The sequence below is a fragment of the Macaca nemestrina genome, chromosome 3 (assembly GCF_043159975.1).
Source record: "Macaca nemestrina isolate mMacNem1 chromosome 3, mMacNem.hap1, whole genome shotgun sequence".
In the NCBI taxonomy this organism is placed as follows: Eukaryota; Metazoa; Chordata; class Mammalia; order Primates; family Cercopithecidae; genus Macaca; species Macaca nemestrina.
This window is the reverse complement of record NC_092127.1, coordinates 85,567,577-85,588,434: the sequence shown is the minus strand read 5'-3', so window position 1 is coordinate 85,588,434 and position 20,858 is coordinate 85,567,577. Positions and strand designations below refer to the sequence as shown.

At 36.4% G+C, this 20,858-nt stretch overlaps 1 long non-coding RNA gene across 1 annotated transcript; it reads left to right on the top strand.

Annotated features, from left to right (window-relative positions):
- The first annotated feature begins 477 nt into the window (after nucleotides 1–477).
- On the top strand, nucleotides 478–16,649 carry LOC105486323 (uncharacterized). The gene is made up of 4 exons (XR_011621131.1): nucleotides 478–600; nucleotides 11,539–11,656; nucleotides 12,133–12,254; nucleotides 14,012–16,649. It is a non-coding gene; the product is annotated as an uncharacterized lncRNA (long non-coding RNA).
- The last annotated feature ends 4,209 nt before the right edge of the window (nucleotides 16,650–20,858 follow it).

Below are 20,858 nucleotides of genomic sequence, written 5' to 3'. Positions count from 1 at the left end.
GAGCATGCCTCAGTGGGGAGGAAGATGCTGACCAGAAAGGTGGAAGCAATCTGGAGACAAACTGTTGTTTTCTTTATAATTTTACTCCTGTTGAGTTCTGGTTTCATCTTTCCATTAATACATATTCACTTTATAATGTAGGGAGCACTCTTTCTTATCTTTGGGATTTAAGTAATTGAAGTTAATCTCTTTGAAAGAGATCTCAGTTGGATTGATCTAAGATAGAAAAAGTCATTAAGAGGAAATTAATAAAAGGGAACTCTTTAAGGTGGGTAACACAGGTATTATAGTCTTAGCCCCTGGAATATGACCCAGTAGGCAGAGTAAGCCCTGGCAAAGCAAGGCATACAGCCAAATGTTAGCTTTTCACATGCAAAAACAAGATTATGCAATAGTACAGACTTTGCTAGGCTATTATTTACAGAAGGAATTCAGCAACATTTGTTTACCTACTTCATTATTATACCAGCAATCCAGCCTGAAGGACTTAGCTCATAGATGTCTTCTGAAATGTGGAAGAAATACTTCTGTTTATCATAAAAGCTCAGCTGGAGATTGGAGTCTGGAAGAGGGAGGAGAGAAGAGGAGGACCTCAGGGAGGCAAGTTAAGCAGCCCAGCTTTTGCATCTTAATTTCTTTCTCTGTGCTTTTGTCTTTCAAGGATTGGTGCTGGGCACAGGTATTTTAGATAAGTAAGTGGGATAGCAAGAGAAGGACCTTTTTACTGCTCACCCATTTATTGGGTGACAATCCAATGTGCTATCCAGAATGCAGCATTTTTGAGAGTAAAAGAAATACTGGGCCAGATCATAAAACCCAGCATTTTTTAGACAAACTGGTATAGTGTATATGGTTAACTTACTTTGTACCAAGAAGGTATAACAAACTCACTTTAGAGGACAGTGGTGTACAGTCTGATAGAGTGAGTACCCAGTTAACTCTCCGTATGTTGTGTCAGCTGGCTTTGTATCAGGAAGCTTCTGGTGAGTTTAGGTGACCCCATAGCAGAGGCAGGTGGAAAATTCCAGGCTAGGAGGCTGGATGGAGTAGATGGTAAACACTCAAGGGTCAGTGGTCAATGATGAGGACACAAGCCAAGAGCCAACCATGGGGATTCCAAGGGGAGCTTGGGTTATCAAAGGCCATTAGAGCTGCAGTGACCAGGACATTGCCCCAAGAAACTGTGTCTGCATGAAATAAGGGATATCCTTGCTTGTTTGTGACCCAAGGATATGTAAGTCATACATTTTTGCCTGTTAGAAACAGAAGAGAGGGTGGCTATATGGAATATTAAATATTTTTATTAATAAAAATATTAGTAGAAATTGCATGACCTTTTAAGTTATGGTATGGGACTAAATTTAAACTACAAATGTAGTTGAGTTTCTGTTTTGTGGAGAGATTATTTATGAACAAAGTAAAGGAGTTACAACTCTTCATAAATAAGTCTATAAAATGTTGCGGCATTAGATAGTGAGATCTTTTCGCTCTGTATTTCTTTCCAAAAATCTTAACAATGTCACCATTTTATTAAATCATTTGATAGGATCAATACTTTATATGAACTATCTAATCTGAGCAGCCCCAAGAAACCTGTAAAACAGGCATTATTGTCCTATTTTATAGATAAATTAGCCAAGGATAAGATAAACCAAAGGGCTTGATCAATTCATCTACATAAGAAGTGGTAGAGCTTGGATTTAGAACCAAGCCAAAACACTCACATGGCTTACGTATTACTTTTCATTCTAAGCTGCCTTATTTTATCACAAATAGATTGAGATCAATGCATTGAACCCTTGACATCTAGACCCTCTTCTATATGATTTTAAACTACTGTTTAAATTTAGTTAATTACTGAACATTTCATGTTCTTATATTTGCTCAACTAGATTCAAAATTCTTCAGTGCTTCCTTTTTTTCATCTCTGTGTTTATTGTATTATTGTTGTCTTCAGACATATTCATTGAAGAAGTATTTATTGAGTGCCTATTATTGCCAGGAACTGTCTCAAGTGTCTGATATATATATATTGATGTATATTCTATTGATGGAGGCAAAAATAAAATGAGTGAGTTAATTTTAAGATATAATAGAAGGTATTAAGTACAATGCACAAAAAAGTAAAGCAAAGTTAAGTGAAATTGAGAATAGGAATGGGTTACTATTTTAAGAAATATGATAAAGTAGGTCCATCGAGAAAATTCCATCTGAAAAATGCCCGAGGGAGTGTCTGTGCACATGTTCAGAGGAAGAGCAGTTTATGCAGAGGGAAACAGGCAGCGCAAGATGCTTTTGAGGTACATGTGGCCAGAATAGAATAAGTGAAATAAAGTCAGAGAAAGAACAATTTTGGGTGTTGTCTGAACAGACCTTATAGGAACTTAAAAGTCATTGCAAGAAATTTCGCAAGATTTCAATGAGATAAATAACTTCCTATTTCTTATTAATATCCAGTATAGCTATAAGAGTAGACGTTGCTATAAAAGTTTTTTAGTGACACATGTTGACATCCAGACATATTATGCTGACATTTTTATTGATGAACCACAGTCTGTCATAGATTATTAACACATTATTGGCTTATGTACTCAGACAGTGATTTTTATTTACCAGACCACTGGTAATCACAGAGTTTCTCCCTACCATCTTTGGTTAATTGATGTGTATCAACTGTTGTTTTTTTTTTTTTTTTTTTTTTTTTTTTTTTTTCCATCACATACCTCAAGATCTGGTAACACCATGGGAAGACTGTATTTCAAGAGTTTTCTTTTTTTTCTTCCCTCTCTTAACATTATGCTAAGTAATCAGGAAGAAGGAGTTAAGGGAGCTTCTTTTCACGGACTAGACTCTAGGGAAAAAAGATTGATATTTGGTAGAAGGAAAAGCCTTATCTCTAAAATGCCCTCAGTATTATGTCAGGCTAAGCATTACCTATGGCAAACAAAACTAGGAAGACGAGCTTCAGGCTTGGAGAATGTCTCTTAAGCTATGAAATCCTCTGAGCCTCCCTTAGAGACCTCATCCCTTCTTAACACGAAGGGCATTCCAGACCCAACAAAGAAGGGCTTCAGGAGCCATTCTTGACATCCCAGTCCTTTCTCTGTTGTCTGATCCTTTTATTTGAAATTACTTAGTAGATTGTGATACTAGTTAAAGTCTCTGATTCATGTTAGTCTGATTTGACAATCTAATCCTGTGTTAGCCCAATGATAGAGGGAATCTTAAAATAATGTTACTTCTAAGAAAGGACCAAATTTGGCACAGATTCATAGACTGTTGTTTGTAAATTCAAGGGCTTAGACATCTTCTGAATAACAGTATTTTGGAAAAATTGTGCTCTAAATATTTGGAGTGGAGTCTGAAAATAAATGGTTCATCACTAAGAGGTAAGAAGATTAAATGTTAGCAGAGGAAAAAACCATACAGGTTGTCCCTTCAAACTTGATAATTGGGAAGTATTAACTCATTTAAGTGATTTTACCATTGTTTGAAACTTCTGAAATTCCTCTTCTAAGATTTGTTTTGGAAACTGTGTATTTTAAACATGTCTTCCAATGTGGCATATCTTCACTCTTTGAAGGGGTATTTCATTTTTGAAACTACTTGGGAACTACTCCAAAAAAAAGGGTTATGATAACAGATATTTGAGAATAGCAGATAATTGAGGATTTTTTTAAAAATGTGTAAATATATAGTAATGTTACTTGTCATCTTGAACATTTTGTAAACTAATTCCCAAAGTGACATACAAAACTATCTCATCAAAAATTACTTCATCAGAATGACTTATACTTTCCCAAAATGACTGCTTTGAAGGACAACATTCATTTGACTACGTTTCTCCTGATCACCTACCCTGATCATCCTATTTAAAATATCTAGTTTGATCACTCTATTTAAAATAGCTGTTTCTAATCAAGATCTCTGTTCAGTGCATAATTCTCCTGTGTCATTTCTAATAATTGCTATTTATGAAGAACAGAACTGTCTTAATATTGTATATTTCAGTTTTCTCATAATAACAATGGCTATAGCTCAGAGCAAAAAGAATAATTTTCTCAGTAGGGACCTGTGGGAATAAATATATATATTTTTATTATGAACCTAATGAAAATCTACTGCATCATATTTACCTACAAAAGTAAAAACAAAAACACAACAACAAAAACCTAAAAAATAGCTAGTGATTACAAGAAATAACACTCTGCAGACCTTCTTCTGTATAATGCAAGGTGTTTGCTTATTGTGTTGCCTTTATCCAGATCTGAACACTATGATCTAGTTTCTGTTGAGGTGACATAATTTCTTTCCTAATAAAAGCGTCATAAATTTAGGAGTAACTTACATAAAGGTTGAGATGAGTTAGATAGCCCTAAAAACCAAAAAGTACTCATTTTGCTTCACGCTGTACATGAGACTATGTGTAAATATGTGTGTGTAAAAATATTATACACACATTTTTAACTCAAGTACTATAAGGTAAAATGTTAAATACTGGTGTGTGCATCAGTTGGGATCCTTTGAAGGAGAAGATGCTGAGAGACAATTAGCAGTCCAAGAAGATTATTGGAGGTAATGCCCATGAAAGACAAAGGGAGGAGGAAGTCAATCTTATACCTGCAAAGGAAACCAGAGGAAGGGGAGCGAGATAGGGCAGGAAGAGCCTCAGGCTGTGATGCAGATGCGAGTCAGTATCCGACAAACCAACAGGGGGCTCTAGATCAAAGAGGCCTTCTGGGAGTCTGACATTGGGCAGAAATGAGTAGGTCCTGGTACCTGCAGCACACTCAATCACTGGCTGGGGGATGTGGGGGAAGAGCGTGGCCTCTGCTGGAAAGCTGAGGTAGACACTGAAGGCAGTAACATCTGGGAGCTGTATGTAACTGCATTTCTTGAAGCTGAAAAACAAGTTTTTTTCTTGAAGACAGATATGTGTAGCACATCTCCATGGCTGCCACAGTGTGTGTGTTTGTGTTTTGACACGACTATGATCAAAGTACAGTTGAAACAAAGTTCTCTATCATTGAAAGTCTACCCTCTTATAAGGTATTCTGACATTACAACACATATAAACAGATTACATAAGTTTGCCTGATTTTCTTTGATAAAACTATATGCAGTTGACTTGATTTGGGTAAATTTAAAGAGATTGACATTACTAAAATATTCCATACTCCTGACCAGTGGCAACAATCTTACCATTAGAATTAGGTAAACTTGGACAACCAGGACAGGTGAGAATGGGCACCCTGGAATCAAATCCGCAACACAGAGCAACTACAATTACCACTACCACATTCATTTTCCTCTTCATATTTGGGGATATGAAGAAGGGAAAATGAGATGGAGTTTGCAGAGGAACTCTAGAAAAGTTTATCTTTGTTTAGAAGTAGGAAAATAAAAATAAAACCTCTGAAAGAAGAACTGGATTAAGGTTTCCTTTGTTTCCCTGGTCGTTGACTTACCCACAAAGGTATGTCTAATATGTAAATGGAATCAGATATTAATCCTGGAAGACACATTGGTAGCATATATTACTAAATCTTATTAGTATTTTTATGTTAATTTTCTTAATATTTTGTGAAAAGTTTAGTATGTTAAAGACTCTGTTGTACCAATAATAGAATAAAGGATGGGTTAGAATAACAGAAAGGCTAGTAGGGAGTTTTGTAGGTCAGAAAATGCTTTTAACTTCTTTTTAAACACCTCTGCTGATTTTTGCCTATGGAAAGAAAGTGAAAAAACATATGTAACACATTTTGATATGAAACACAAATATATTGGATTTACAGATTCTTTCCTTCATAAAATTTAGCATTTGTACCTTCTAGTTCTCATCAAAAGTATGTTGATATAATTTTGTACATCAGTTTTGAAATGTATAGCTAGTATATAGGTAAATAAATATTTCACATGGTTTATGGACCTACAATGTTTAGAACATCTTCTCAGTGATCAGATATTTATTTGGCACCTACAATATGACTCAAAATTTGGAATTGCATTGTGTGGCATACACAGGAAAAATAAGTCTTTAACAACTATGAATCTCTATTTGAAGAGGTGAGAAAAATGCACAAAATACAAAGATACAAAGAGGGACTGATATAAGGCAATATATACTTAAGGACTTAAATAAGAATAATAGTGACTTTGAGATGGGTGAGTTGATTGGACTGGTTCTAGAAAATTTGTGGAGAAAATTGGATTTAAGCTGGACATTGAAAATGAGTAGGTTTTGAATAGACAAAGAAGCAATAGCAGAAATCGTGTAATTAAAATGAGAGCCATCAATTGGCATTAGTCTGGTGTACAGACATTACAAGAATGATTGGATTTGGTTGGATGACTTACGCTGAGAGAGGAGAGGGAAGTAATATAAAATAGTTGACCCTAGAGTCCTGATTATGGAGGCCTTGGGCTAGACAGGGCATAAGAGGCAATAACAATTGTCGTAATAATAAAATGTAGTTAGTGTAGGTTTTACTATTGTTAGCTCAAGCATAATTGTTTAGTATTTCTTTTCTATTCTACCCCTTCTCCAAGGACTCAACCCTTTGTTTTGGAAAGCTTATGAATGTTATAGACTGTTGAAAAATGTTAGTCTACACGGGAGAGTTTGGATGAAGCCCCGCAAATTCCTAGCTGTGGGAGGATATTTCGACCAACAGTTCTGTGGGAGACAGGCCGACTGCTGCTGATAGAAGGCCCCCACCAGGCAGCTACAAAGGCACAGCTAGCAGGGCTCCTTATCATAGGGATGACTGGACAGTTGGCTTGCCTGGCTCCCTCCTGCCTAACCCTATTGCTGGTCTGATAATGCTTGGCAGGCTATAGCTGTGACTCCACTGCCCTCCCTGGAGTCCCCATGTCTTGTCTTTGCCATCTCATTCAAGCTCCACAGATACCCTACAAATTCCTATTCCACTGAATTCTCCTTTCCCCTAAGTCCAGTTGATTCTCATATATCCTTGCCTGAGTAGGAGAGTCGGGGTTTCCCTCCAGTCTTTTTAAAATCTATTTTTATGACATTGAACTCTGTGCTCTCATTCTTTCAAGATCTTCCTTTCTGATTCTCAGGAGTCTTTTCTTTCCTCAATAATCTTGGTTCCTGCACATTGAGAACATTATTTTTGTTTTTTACGTGGGTTCAAGAATCTATTTTATAATTATAATTTTATTTTTTATTTTTGTAGAGATAGAGTCTAACTGTGTTGCCAGGGCTGGCCTAAAACTCCTGGGCACAAGTGATCCTCCTGCCTCGGCCTCTCAAAGTGCTGGGATTACAGACGTGAGCCACTGCACCTGGTCAAGAGTCTGTCTTGTTTTGTTTTGTTTTGTTTTGGTTTTTTGAGATGGAGTCTGGCTCTGTTGCCCAGGCTGGAGTGCAGTGGCGTGATCTCGGCTCACTGCAAGCTCTGCCTCCCGGGTTCATGGCATTCTCCTGCCTCAGCCTCCCGAGTAGCTGGGACTACAGGCGCCCACCACCATGCCGGGCTAAGTTTTTGTATTTTTAGTAGAGACCGGGTTTCACCATGTTAGCCAGGATGGTCTTGATCGCCTGACCTCTTGATCGCCCGCCTCAGCGTCCCAAAGTGCTGGGATTACAGGCATGAGCCACCACGCACATGCGAGAGTTTATTTTAAGTCAAATAAACAGCAACGAGAACAATAATTGATCACTAGCAGTTTCTTTTAATTTTTATTCCTGCTTTATAATTCTGATTTCACGAAGGCAAAGCAGGTGCCTCTGACTGACTAGGGAATCACACATAAGGAATAAGAAAAAGAGCAACCTATTGTATCCCTACATAATAATAATAGCTTATATTTATTGACTACTTAGTCTGTGTCAGAACCTGGGGCAACACTCATAGATTATTTCATGTAATCAGCAGTGCAGTTTTAAGGGTTGTGCACCACTGCTCTTTGCGTTTTACAAGTGAAGAGAGTAGGAGTAGAACTCTGAGAGGTTAAATATCTTGCTATCCTTGTAGCACTAGCAAGTCAATGGTGAAACTAAGATTCAAACTCAGGAAATCTACCCCAAAGCCTGCACTCTTACTGGCTGTATTCTTAAATATTTTCTTTATCAAGGGATTAACATAATTATAGAAGTATTTTTGGAAGATTAGTCTGGCATCTGCAAGAGAGCCTAGAGAGAGGATTATTAGTTTGGAGGTTATTTTGGTCTTTCAAAATGCCAGGAGCTTCAGGCATAAACTACAGTGGAGGTCCTAGGTGTTCAGCCTAGTGAACCAGGGTAGTGTGAGAAACATGAAGAGGTAGAGAAATTAAAAATTAGCAATTTAAGAAATTAATAGAAAAATAGATAGTATACTCGAGAAGTATTTTTCAAACTTTTTTCATAATAAAATCACCCGGGACACTTGCTAAAAATATAGAATCCTGGTCCCAACCCAAGCAGCCTGTCAGGAGATTTTCTAAGGGAATCTCTATTTTAAATAAGAGTCCTAGGTGATTCTTGTGATCAGGTAAAGTACAGAAGTCATCCTAGAATGTATCTTTTAATTTTTCCTCTACAGAAGAATTGCTTAATTACAGTGGCTTTTCTTAACTCACAGACACAATTTTCTTGTTTACAATTAGGAGCTGATGTGTAGAGTGGTTAGCACATAAGGCCATGACTGTTAAAAGCTTTTAGTCTAACTAGTAAATCATCCAGGTAATTTGAGGTTTTATTGCCATTGCATTGTTTATGGCAGCAAATCATGTTGATTTGCTGCTACCAGACACAAGGTGTAAAGTCATACGTCATAATTAAACGATATGTGACTTCTGACCCAGATACCTTTTGAAGATCCCATTTTATCAGCCAAGTCAGCCAGTTTTAAAGCAGAGTGGGTTTATCACTGAGACCATTTTGTCAGCTGCTTCTGTGGAGAGTCAACCAAAATTTCTTATAGTTGGTGGGTTCAAGCTTCATAAGTTTAGCTTTAGAATTCAATTGTAAAGCTGAGCTCAGATTTTAAACAATACATATTTTGGGCTGAAAATTCTCTTCAGTGTTTGTAATAGTCTGGGGAAATGAATGTAATAACCATTTTGACAGTAAATAGTAGCATATGCAATTTTTTTTTTTACATACTAATTCCTTCATCAGTTTTGTATCTAATTACTAAGCACTTAGGAATAGAGGCTTCTAATTCAGAAATTGTCAAGTGAAGTATTAGGCATACTCAAGGCAGCTCACCAAAGGAGAAGTCCTCTTTTTTCACATATTTATAAACAAGGAAGTTAATTCTCTTTGTCTACTTCCCAGATACTCTTAGTAATATTTAAAGAATCTCAGAGAGGCTTGCAAGGATGTTCAAAGTCCAAAGTCCTTACCCTGAAAGAGCACACATTGCTCCTTAGGAGTCCAGTATTATCTCTAATGCAGCTCTATTCCAAACGACCAGTGTCCAATTTCACGAGCCTCTTGGTTGAGGAGTTCTCTGGCTTTAGCAGTATTTCATCTATCATTGAGAATGAGATGAGAATATCTCAACGATGGCAGGTAGGATTCTCCCTATTTTTCAGGTCTCTTGTAAAACAACATGAAGAAGCCAGAGGAGAGAGAAGAAATCCAGATTCTAGCATAGTTTGCATTTTAATTCTTGAATCAGGGCTGGGCTTTCTTCTTCTTAAGTTAAATTACGTACCGATCTCTTTATCCTAGAGGACAAATAGGTAGGGAAAATGGACCCAGGGTGATGTCAGAGACCATCCTTGAAAGTTTTAGAATCCATTAGTTTGCCCAGTTGTTGGTAATAGACTTTCATACCACTGATCCAATTCCAATCATTAGGGGACACCCAGGGATCTGTTTTTGCTCCAAATATACCAATTGAATTATATTTTCCTTATTTATTTACTCATTTATATGTATGAGCATGGACACATGGATAAAATATTTTATACTTTGCAATATAATATTTTATTTTACATTATTTTACTGCTATAATTGCTTTAGCTTTAGCCACTGGATGTTCTTGCAGTATAGCTTCTTTGTCTTTTTCACATGTCCCCTCCTTTACTTTCTGGTACCCCAGGATGCTCTAGACTCATCTTGTATATTTTCTCAAAAATGGGAAGTCATCAAGTAGAGGTTTGTTGAGGCTATCATACTATGAGAGTGTGTGGAAGTTCAGATTACAAAAAGAAGTGTGCTGAGAATGAAATCTAATGCCAAGATTTCATTTTCAGCACCCTCCTTTTTATAATTCTTTAAAAAATGGTCACAGGAAAGATATTCTTAGAACAGATGGAGAAAAAAACTAGTAGGAAAACAGAAATAATCAGAAGGAGATAGAAACAAATGTAGGATACTTCCAAAAGTAGGAGATAGAACTAATATGAATTAGTTATTTGTTGATTGCTGCAAGAAGGCTTCATGAAATTCTGGGAAATACATGAGTCAGTGACACATAGATAAGCTTATTGTAGGTGACGAATTGTGGGCTCTCAAAACTCTGTGGTTCCCCTCAGAGGGCTGTAAAAGTTAAAGCAATTTGATTGGTTTTATATTCAAGGAAAAATATTAAAGAGTTAACTAGTGAAAAATTAAGCCTGAAAAACAGAAAATAATGAATTTTCTACAAAATAAACAGTTGTATAAATCAATTCGTTGTATGATCAAAGGAGAGCATATCTGAGGGAAATGAACTGGGAAGAAGAATGTGCTTGATGGGGTATAGAAGTGGGGGTGTGGGGTCCTGATAGCTGGATCATGAAGCATAGAACCTGAATCTATGACTTACCTTCTCTTGGGATTTCTCATTGATTACTCCCTAATTCTATCACTTTACTAACTACAAGGAGGTCTGTTTCTACTTTAAAATATGTTCAAATATAGGTAAATGTCACTTGGAATATCCCAGAACACAACCATACTGAGGAATACAGAGGATACTAGAGCTCTTAGTAATTTGGCTTTGAAGATGCTGCTACCTTTAGCTTCAAGTTCATAAGTTCTTGATTTCCCAGCCTCTCTCCCTAGGCCTGATGCCAATTTTAATACTCACTGCCCAAGACACTTCCCATATCCCTGTGTGCCAAGTGTCTAGAATAGTGCCTGAACTATATTAAGTAATCAAGAACTATTTGTTGAATGAATGAATGTGTGAATGAATTAATTATATCCTAAGTTACATTTCAATATTTTAGAAAGATGCCATCTTATAGCATCAGCATACTTGTCTTTGTTTACCATATTACAGCTCTTGGGGTTTTAGATGTTTGGTCTATTATTTTCCTGAACTTCACCCTCTCTCCTTTTTTCCTCCCTACTTACTTGTATGTCTCTCCTATTCTTGATATTGCCCTAGATCTCCTTGTAAAATATTTTGCAAAATTGTTCAGGTTTCCTGCATAACTCTGACTTGAAACATTATGCTTTAAATTTTTTCATATTGCTTCTCAGTATCTTTTCTAAAATAGATCTGTGTGATAATTATTTTTGGAGGGGGTATGCTTTTCACCATAACAAGGAATAAGAAAATTTAAATGTGCTATAATTTTTTATCTCCACAGATTGTTTTGCTTATTGGTGTTGAATTTTAATTAAAAACCAAACAACTTTTCCTATTAACTTGATGCTACTTATTAATTCAAATGAAGAGACTGACTCTGGATATTGGGAAAATTTATCGTAAGTCTTTAATAATCTTTTCTCATGGTTTGTGAATTATTTACTGGAGAACATTTGTTACAGACTTGGGCTTCACATGGTTTTCCTTGAGTCTCACAAGTAGCTTCCTTTTGAATAGATTTAGATTCCCTAAACATTTGGTAAATGCCTAGCACATGCCAAACATGTAGGTAGATGTTAGGAACTTCATTTACTCAATGAGGAAACAGATGTAAAGTGACTCAGTGACTGTGATCCAGCAACTATCCAATAACGATGGTCCTATAGTCAGTGAGAGAGGTAGGGTTAAAGTCTACCTCTTCGGACTCAAGTCCAGTACCTTTTCCCATTATATACTTGGTAAAAGCTGATTTTTAAAGATATATATATATATCTTTAAAAATATGAAATATATTGGAGAGTGTTCACTTTCTTCTGGGGTCCTCATAGCTTAAATGATACTTCATGGTTTTTATTTTGTGTTCCTTTTCTCTTAGTCTGGAATTGCAAATTGACCTCAAGATATATTTGATCAGGATGAATTCCAAACCTGAAATTAGTTGTTCTCTGAGCTCAGAGTTTTAGATTAAACATCTCTCTCTTGATATATATATCTAGGGTAAGTTATTTAAAATTATCCTTAATATCTGGAATAAGAGTTAAAATTAAGAAAAGTTAAGTCCAATAATATTTGAAGTAAGCTTTAAATTGGACTTCGGTTATTTAGAAATGTTTTAATCACTAAACCACTGATTGAAATAAAGTATACGTGATGGACATAATATTAGACCATCAAAAGTCAGGGAACATGGCCTTGATGACAAACTTAAGAGAAGCATGGGAGGGTTTGCTGCTACTGAAGATTTTAAATTTTTAAAAAAGAAAATAGTGTGGTATTTGAATGAATTCCTAAATATAAGAAGCTATAGTTTTTGTAAATATTTGAATTCCAGAAAATAAAATTCACGGCTATGTATGAGAAAGGACATTAAAAAAAAAATAAGATGTTTTTGACCAGTCGCAGTGGCTCAGGCCTGTAATCCCAGCACTTTGTGAGGCTGAGGTAGGAGGATGGCTTGAGCCCAGGAGATCAAGACTAGCCTGGGCAACATAGTGTGACCCCCTTCTCTACAAAAGATAAAAAAATTAGTCGGCACGGTGGCATGTGTCTATAGTCCCAGCTACCTAGGAGGCTGAGGTGGGAGGATTGCTTGAGCCAGAGAGGGAGATCAGAGCCTGAGAGACTGAGGCTGCAGTGAGCCATCATCACCCTGCTGCACTCCAGCATGGATGACAGAGTGAGACCCTGTCTCAAAAAAACAAAGAACAAAAACAACCAAATGTATTTGCGAACTTGCTACAAATATAAAATGATACTTCTTTTGTAGATTGTAAAAAATCAAGTGAAACTAAAACTTTGTGCTCTTTGATCATGATTTCCATTTTCCCTGTTCTTCCCACCTGCCTCCCCAGACCCTAGTAATCACCATTCCACTCTCTACTTCTATGAGTTTGACTAAGATTCCACATTTAAGTGACATCATATCATCATATGGTTTTATATATATATATATAAAATCACGTTTTCTTTTTCCATTCATCCATTGACACTTAGGTTTATTCCGTATCTTGACCTTCATAAATAATGCTACAATGACCATGGGAGTGCAGATATCTCTTCAACATACTGATTTCAATTCCTTTAGATGTACACCAAGAAGTAGGATTGCTGGGTTATATTAGATGATCCACTGCACAGCATGCAATAGTAATCTGCACAGCATGGTCACTACATAGTTAATAATAATGTATTATGTATTTCATATTATTAAAAGAGTAAATTTTAAATGTTCTCACCATAAAAAGTAAGTATGTGATGAATGTGGGATATGTTAATTACCATGATTTAATCATTCCCCAATGTGTGCCTGTATCAAAACATCACATTGTACCCCATAAATATATGTATATATAATTATTTTGTCAGTTAAAAATAAAATACAAATAAAATCACTTTAAAATAAAAAAATCAATTGAAAGCATTTCTAAGTATTTGAACATGTAATTGTTGATAAAACACACAATGATTTCACTAATTCCAGCTGAGCATTTTTCCACTGAGAGATAATATATTAAGGGAGTTTAGAAATATATTTTCAGAATTTTATATACCTACCTATCTCTATCTGTATATCCATTTATCACGTTTTGAAATTTTTTTAAAGTAAAAAATAATAAAATGTCTCTTGCGTACCAAATCAGCAAATTAAATTGATATAAAATTCTCTCACATATGCTTGACTTAATGTAATAAATATCATAACATATAACTTAAAACTTATCTTTCATCACTTTCCCTTTCCTCTTTCTCCACAGGTGACCATTATTCTGAGTTTTTTAAATGCTTTATTTTTTCTAATTGAAGAAATGAAAATAGCAGTCATTCAAAATCCTATCGTATTATCTTTTGATCATCATAATAAGCAAATGCAAATAACTCTCCCTTGCTGAAACAATTAAATGATTTAAAAATATCAGTGTCAAAGCTGTTCCTTCTAAAATGTAAGGCAAATCTAATAGATTCTAAATATAGATTACAAACTCAAACGCCCTCAGGTGCCAGGCAGGAGAGATTAGAGAGCCACCTGTCAGAATAGAGCCGTTAGATTTAGTTTATCCCCAATTTGTAAAAGATGGATGCTGGTTGTCTTTTCAGAATGGCAAGAAATCGATAGACAATATTATCAAGTAGTCAGAATCTTGAAAGAAGGCAGAAATTTTAGCATCTTTATTTCTAATTTCTAAATGTTGACAAAGATTTAAAATTTAAAAAGTACTTTGTATTTTAAATTAACTCTGTTGGAAGTCCAGCATCAGCTGTTGGGACTGCTACTTTGCAATTACGGCAAAGTGGGACAGCTACAACCATCTTTCTGGTTGAGTGCACTGTCCTCTTTACCCTTGCGAATTCACTTATTTACTAAACTACATTTGCTGCTCAAGTTTGGGCTTCCTGGATGTGATAAGTTCTCCATGACCTAGCATCACTCTGCCATCCTGCCTTCAACCCTGCTGCTCCCATCAAAGTGGCTTCCTTGCAGTCATCTGTCATATTCAACATTGTTTTTCCTCCACTGCTGAGCTCATGAAGTTGGTCTATGAATGTATCATATAGTAGAAAGAAACTGGATTTGGACAAAATTCTATGCTGATAAAAAGGAGAATGAGGCCAATGCTGTGGATGTATTTATATATCTGCTGAATCTGTCATTTAGGAATTAGAAAATAGTTGCTGCATCCTTTGTTTTAAATACTGCATACTTGAAAAAAGATAAATATTTTTTCAACCTTTGGTTCTTCAATTGAAAAATTTCAGCTCACAGAATCTTTCCCAAGATAGAGAATTTCTAAACCTATAATTATTTTTGTAACTTGCCTGTAAACTCTCTTTATATTTTTTATTCTTTTTGTTTCAAGTCTATAATATTTCTCATTGTTCAGAATGAAGTTGATAATATTTTAATATAAAGTAGAGTTACTGCATTCATTGCTATGTTCTGATTCATTGTTTACAGTGATTGTTTTAACCGTTTCTGAATCTGAGTTTTTGATTTGCAATGATTTTGTGAATTATTGTGACACGTTGGCCACTGTATTATACCATCATATTGAAGAGATATTAAGTCATTATTAGTCCATATTCCCATTTAAAGTGTTAAAATAGTATAAATGGCATACACTCTTCTTAATATCCTGGAATACTGAAAATGCTTTCAACCAAACATATAAGAATTTTAGAAAGCTAGACTCTGACATGAGCAATAAAACACACTAGGTCATTCAGAATAGAGATTCACTTAGTTTAAAAGTAGTTTTTATTGCTACATAATATTGTGAAGCAAACTATTCATCAGTAGCCTTAAGCATGTACTACCTGCATGAAATACAGGGACATCTGAAAGACTGGAGGAATAGGTTGGATTTCTTAGCCTCTTGTGGTTTCCTTATACTTTTTTCTGATCTTCCCATTAATAATCCATAACACCTAGCACTGGCTATCAAATATACAGAAAAAGCTTGTTGAATAAATGAATCAGTGAAGAAATTCGTGATATCCTTTCAACAAATTCTTTATTTCTCTCTCCTATCTGTCGATTCCCATTGTATACATAATATCTACACATTACTAATGTATGGAATGTTATGTTCTTCCTTCAAATGAACACATGCCCTAATTCCTTAGTCTATTGAGATGCTTGACAGAATGTGACTTCTCTGGTCTAGACTTTTGTGGAAATATGTATTAGCTAGATGTGCAAAACATGACATGTTTTGAAGAGTGTGCTCAAAGTAAAGAAATGTTTCAAATTCCCAAAGCACAGCTTGAAGTATAGTTGTAATTGTGACTTGTTGGCAGAGGAGGGCAGAAGGAACAGTAGTTTGGTACCCAGAAAATAGAAATGCAGTGGACCATTTTCAGCTGGAAAGTCAAGGAAAGATTGGAAATCAAAGTGATCAAGTGGGTGAACTTAGAGCAAAATTTTAGGAGCATAAAGCTGGGAAGCAAAACATCTGATTTTGTATCTCTTTTATCACTTGCTATGGGAAAACTTCAGTTTTAAATTTTTAATCAATGTGGTAGTACTAATAGTACCTACTACTACCTAATAGTACCTAATAGCATGCTTTTTTTGAAGATTAAAGAGGCACATTATAAAATACATAATATAGTACCTGATACATACTAAGGATAATAATACTGTTTTTATTGTTATAGAAGCTATAAATCAGAGAATTGTCACATTCTAAGATGTGTAAGTCTTTTCTGAGGAACTGACATATACAGAGCAAAATCATTAGAAGCATCTTTGTACATAATGCTGTCAAATGAATATGTTTTTCATTATAGCTTTCAAGATAACATAGCTATTAAGCCTTAGATAAATTGTTTTTTCCTCCCTTTACCTACTCCCTCCTTCATTTTCTCCCTTCTTACTTCCCTTCCTTCCTTCCTTCCTTCCTTCCCTCGCTCCCCCCTCCCCCCTCCCTCTCCCCTTCCCCTCTTCCCCCTTCTCCCCTACCTACCTACCTACCTACCTACCTACCTACCTACCTACCTACCAGTATTTACCACCTCACAACTATGTTCTAGAGTATCCTGGGCACTGGGAATACTATAAGCATATCTATTAATATATCTCTTTCTATATCTCTATATCTAAGTATCTATGTAGCTATCTGTATTATTTAACTACCTAGCTATGTATCTATCTACTTATCTCCAGCTTGGGCTTTATAACAAAATATCATTGACTAGATAGCTTAAAGAACAACAACAGCAACAAAAATTTCACTCAGTTCTAGAGGCTGGAAATCTAATATCAGGGTCCCAGCATGGTCAGGTTTTTATTGAGGGCCCTCTTCCCAGCTTGAAGTTGGCTACCTTCTTATACTGTATTCTCACGTGACAGAGAGAGTAAGCTCTGATGTCTCCTCCTCATCTTATAAGAACACTAATCCCATTATTCAGGCCCTACCCTTATGACCTCATCTATACCTAATTACCTCCTAAAGACCCCGCTTCCTAATATACTGGGAGTTAGGGCTTCAACATGTGAATTTCAGGGGAACACAATTCAGTTCGCAATACTATGTCAATATATTTATGAAAAGGGAGTGGCTAATTCTAATTGAGTCATTAAAATTCTCATAAAAGAAAAATGTTTAAACTCAGCCTTGAGTATGTTCTCCAGGTGGTTGGATAGAATGGGGAGTAGAGAAAGAGAAAAAGGGTAGAAGATGTGGAATTACAAAACGGACAGAGATGAGAACTAACACAGTGGTATTTAGTGACATGGTTAGAAGAAAATAGCTTCACTAAAGATTCTGGACATTGCCGTGATGATCATTGTGTCTTCAGTGGGGGAGTGACACAATCAGGGTCACCGTGTGGCAACAGCATGGAGAATGGATTAGAGATGGAATGAAGATTTTAGGAGACTACTCTGATAGTTCTAATGAAGTACACTGTGGGCAGAAGTAGTTCGGATGAAGAAGAGAGTAAATAAAAAATGACAAGATTTTATCTCCCATAAACCTACAATAATTATATATAGTCATATACTGCATATATACATAATGTATAAAAATGTTTTGTTCAAAGACAGACTGCATGTGTGACAGTGGTACTGTAATATTATAGTGGAACTGAAAAATTCCTGTTGCCTAATGACATTGTAGCCTTGGTAACGTCCTAACACGAAGCGCATTACTCTTGTGTTTGTGATGATGCTGGTGTCAACAACCTACTGCACTGCCAGTTGTGTGAAAGTATAGCATATACAATTATGTACAGTACATAATATGTGATAATGATAATAAAAAACAAGTATGTTAATGATTTATTTACTAAACTGTAATTTTTAATTGTTATTTTATAGTGCACTTACTCCTACTTATTTTTTTTAAAAAGCTAACTTTAAAACGAACTCAGGCAGGCCAGGAGTGGTGGCTCACACCTATCATCCCAGCACTTTGGGAAGCCGAGGCAAGTGGATCACCTGAGGTCAGGAGTTCGAGACCAGCCTGGCTAACATGGTGAAACCCTGTCTCTAAAAAAAAAAAAATAAAAATAAAAATAAAAAAACACACACACAAAGCAGTCTCAGGGATGTACTTTAGGAGATATCCAGAAAAAGACATGGAAGAGGACAATGTTATCGCCCCTGAAGACCATCCAATGGGACAAGATATGGAGATGCAAGACAGTGATATTGATGATCCTGACCTTGAGTAGGCCTAGTCTTTTGTGTGTGCATGTGTGTGTGTGTGTGTGTGTGTGTATGTGTATGTGTGCGTGTGTGTTTTGAGACAAGATCTTGTACTGTTGCGCAGGCTGGAGTGCAGTGGCATGATCTAGGCTCACTGCAACCTCCCTCTCCCGGGCTCAAGCAATCCTTCCATCTCAGCCTCCCATGTGGCTGGGGCTGCAGGCACATACCACCACTCCTGGCTAATTTTTTTTGTTTCTTTTAGAGATGGGTTTTGCATGTTGCCCAGGCTGGTCTTCAGCTCCTGGGCTCAAGCGATCTGCCCACCTCAACCTCCCAAAGTTCTGGGTTTACAGGCATGAACCACCATGCCTGGGCTAATGTCTGTGTTATGTCTAGTTTTCAACAAGAAAGTTTAAAAAGTAAAAAAATACATAAATAAAAATCTTATAGGAGTACAAAGAAAGAGTAACTTTGTACAGCTGTACAATGTGTTTGCATTCTAAGTGTTATTACAAAAGAGTCAAAAAGTTAAAAAAATTAAAATGTTTATAAAGTACAAAAGTTATAGCAAGCTAAGCTTATTTTATTATGGAAGAAATAATTTTTTAAAAAAATGAATTCAGTGTAGCTTGCATGTACAGTGTTTATAAAGTCTATAGTAGTGTTACCAAGCAAAAGGGGCTTGCTGCCTGATACACTCGAAGCCAATAGTATGACACCGAGTTTTTTAGAAAAGAAAAGCTTTTTATTGCAAGTTGACTGACAGAGACAGGAGTCCAGTTCAAATATGTCTCCGTGTGCTGACCTTAAGATAGGGGAACATCACACACCGGGGCCTATCATGGGGAGGGGGGAGGCATTCCATTGGGAGTTATACCTGATGTAAATGACGAGTTGATGGGTGCAGCACACCAACAAGGCACAAGTATACATATGTAACAAACCTGCACGTTATGCACATGTACCCTACAACTTAAAGTATAATAATAATAAAAAAAAAAAAAAAAAAAAAAGAAAAGGTTTAAGGGATGAATTCTGGGATTGGTAGATTGGTGGAAAGAAAGGAGGTCTAAAACGTCCTAAGGAATGCAGTTATCTTTCATGCTACGTCATGGGTCACATGTGCAAATTCAGGGGGAGTTAGGATTAAACATGCAGTGGAAACTCAGGCTATAATGTTATCAAGCTTGTTCTGCGCAAACTCCTGTCAGCCATATTGGTTCCCATCCATTTCAGCTAGTTTTGTTATCTTCCAAGTGAAGGGAGTTTCAGCAGTTCAGCAAGTTGTTTCTTTTGTTATCTGCCATCTTTCAAACTCGAAGATTTCCGTTAGCTATTTAACTCCTTGGGGCACGGTTTCAGTAGTAGATGATAATGTCCTAGGTAGTCACATTCTCTGACCGCTCACTCACCACAGAGCAATTTCCAGTCCTGCAAGCTGTATTCATGGTAAGTGCCCTGTACAGGTGTACCATTTTTTGTCTTTGATATTTTATTACTGTGCCTTTTCTATGTTGAGATATGCTGAGATACACAAATATTTACTGTTGTGTTACAATTACCTGCAGTACTCAGTACAGTAATATGCTGTATAGGATTGTAGCCTAGGAGCCATAGGGTATACCATATAGCCTAGCTGTCTTGTAGGTTATACCATCTAAGCTTGTGTAAGTATATTCCATGACTGCACAACAGCAAAATAACCTAATGACACTTTTCTCAGGATATATCCCCACTGTTAAGTGGCACGTGACTCTTGTTTTTCAGGCTGCATTTGCCAGTGGGATGCCAAGAGATTATTTCCGGGGGCATATGCTTGCCTATTTTTGGCTTGGAGGTTATTCATGATTTATGCCCTGCCGCCTCCACATGGTGCTGAGTACCTCCTTTCCACACTGTTGTTCCAATAAGTGTCACCAGTGCTGCTGGGATCTCATTTCTGGCTTTAGCTGCTCTTGCTCCTTCCCTTGGTTTCATTTTTGTGGCTATTTCTGCTGGTTCTAGTCCAACACCATCATCACAGTCATTGTTTTTGCTGGTTCCACTAACATCATGATCATGGGCAGACCCAAGACTTTTCAGGATTGCTGTCTCTATTATGTTGGAAGGCTCCTGCCAGTCTGCAGCTGCTGTTGTAGCACGCTTTGCTCTTGTTTTACTATGAGCATGAAACATAGCTTGTGATGGTATGGCTTTCCAGCATTAAAGTTAAGATTTCATTCTTAACTCTGCCACTTACTAATTTTGTGACATTTTGGTTAAGTTACTCAAATTCTTTGAGTCTTAGTTTATTTATCCTTAACATTAGGATAATGCTACCTACCATAAAGTGTTGTTCTATGGATTCAATGACTTTGTATAATTAAAACACCTAACATGCTGATTCCACACCATGCAGCATAAAGTAACTACTTATTATTGTCACCTTAAACCCCATCATGAGCCCACCT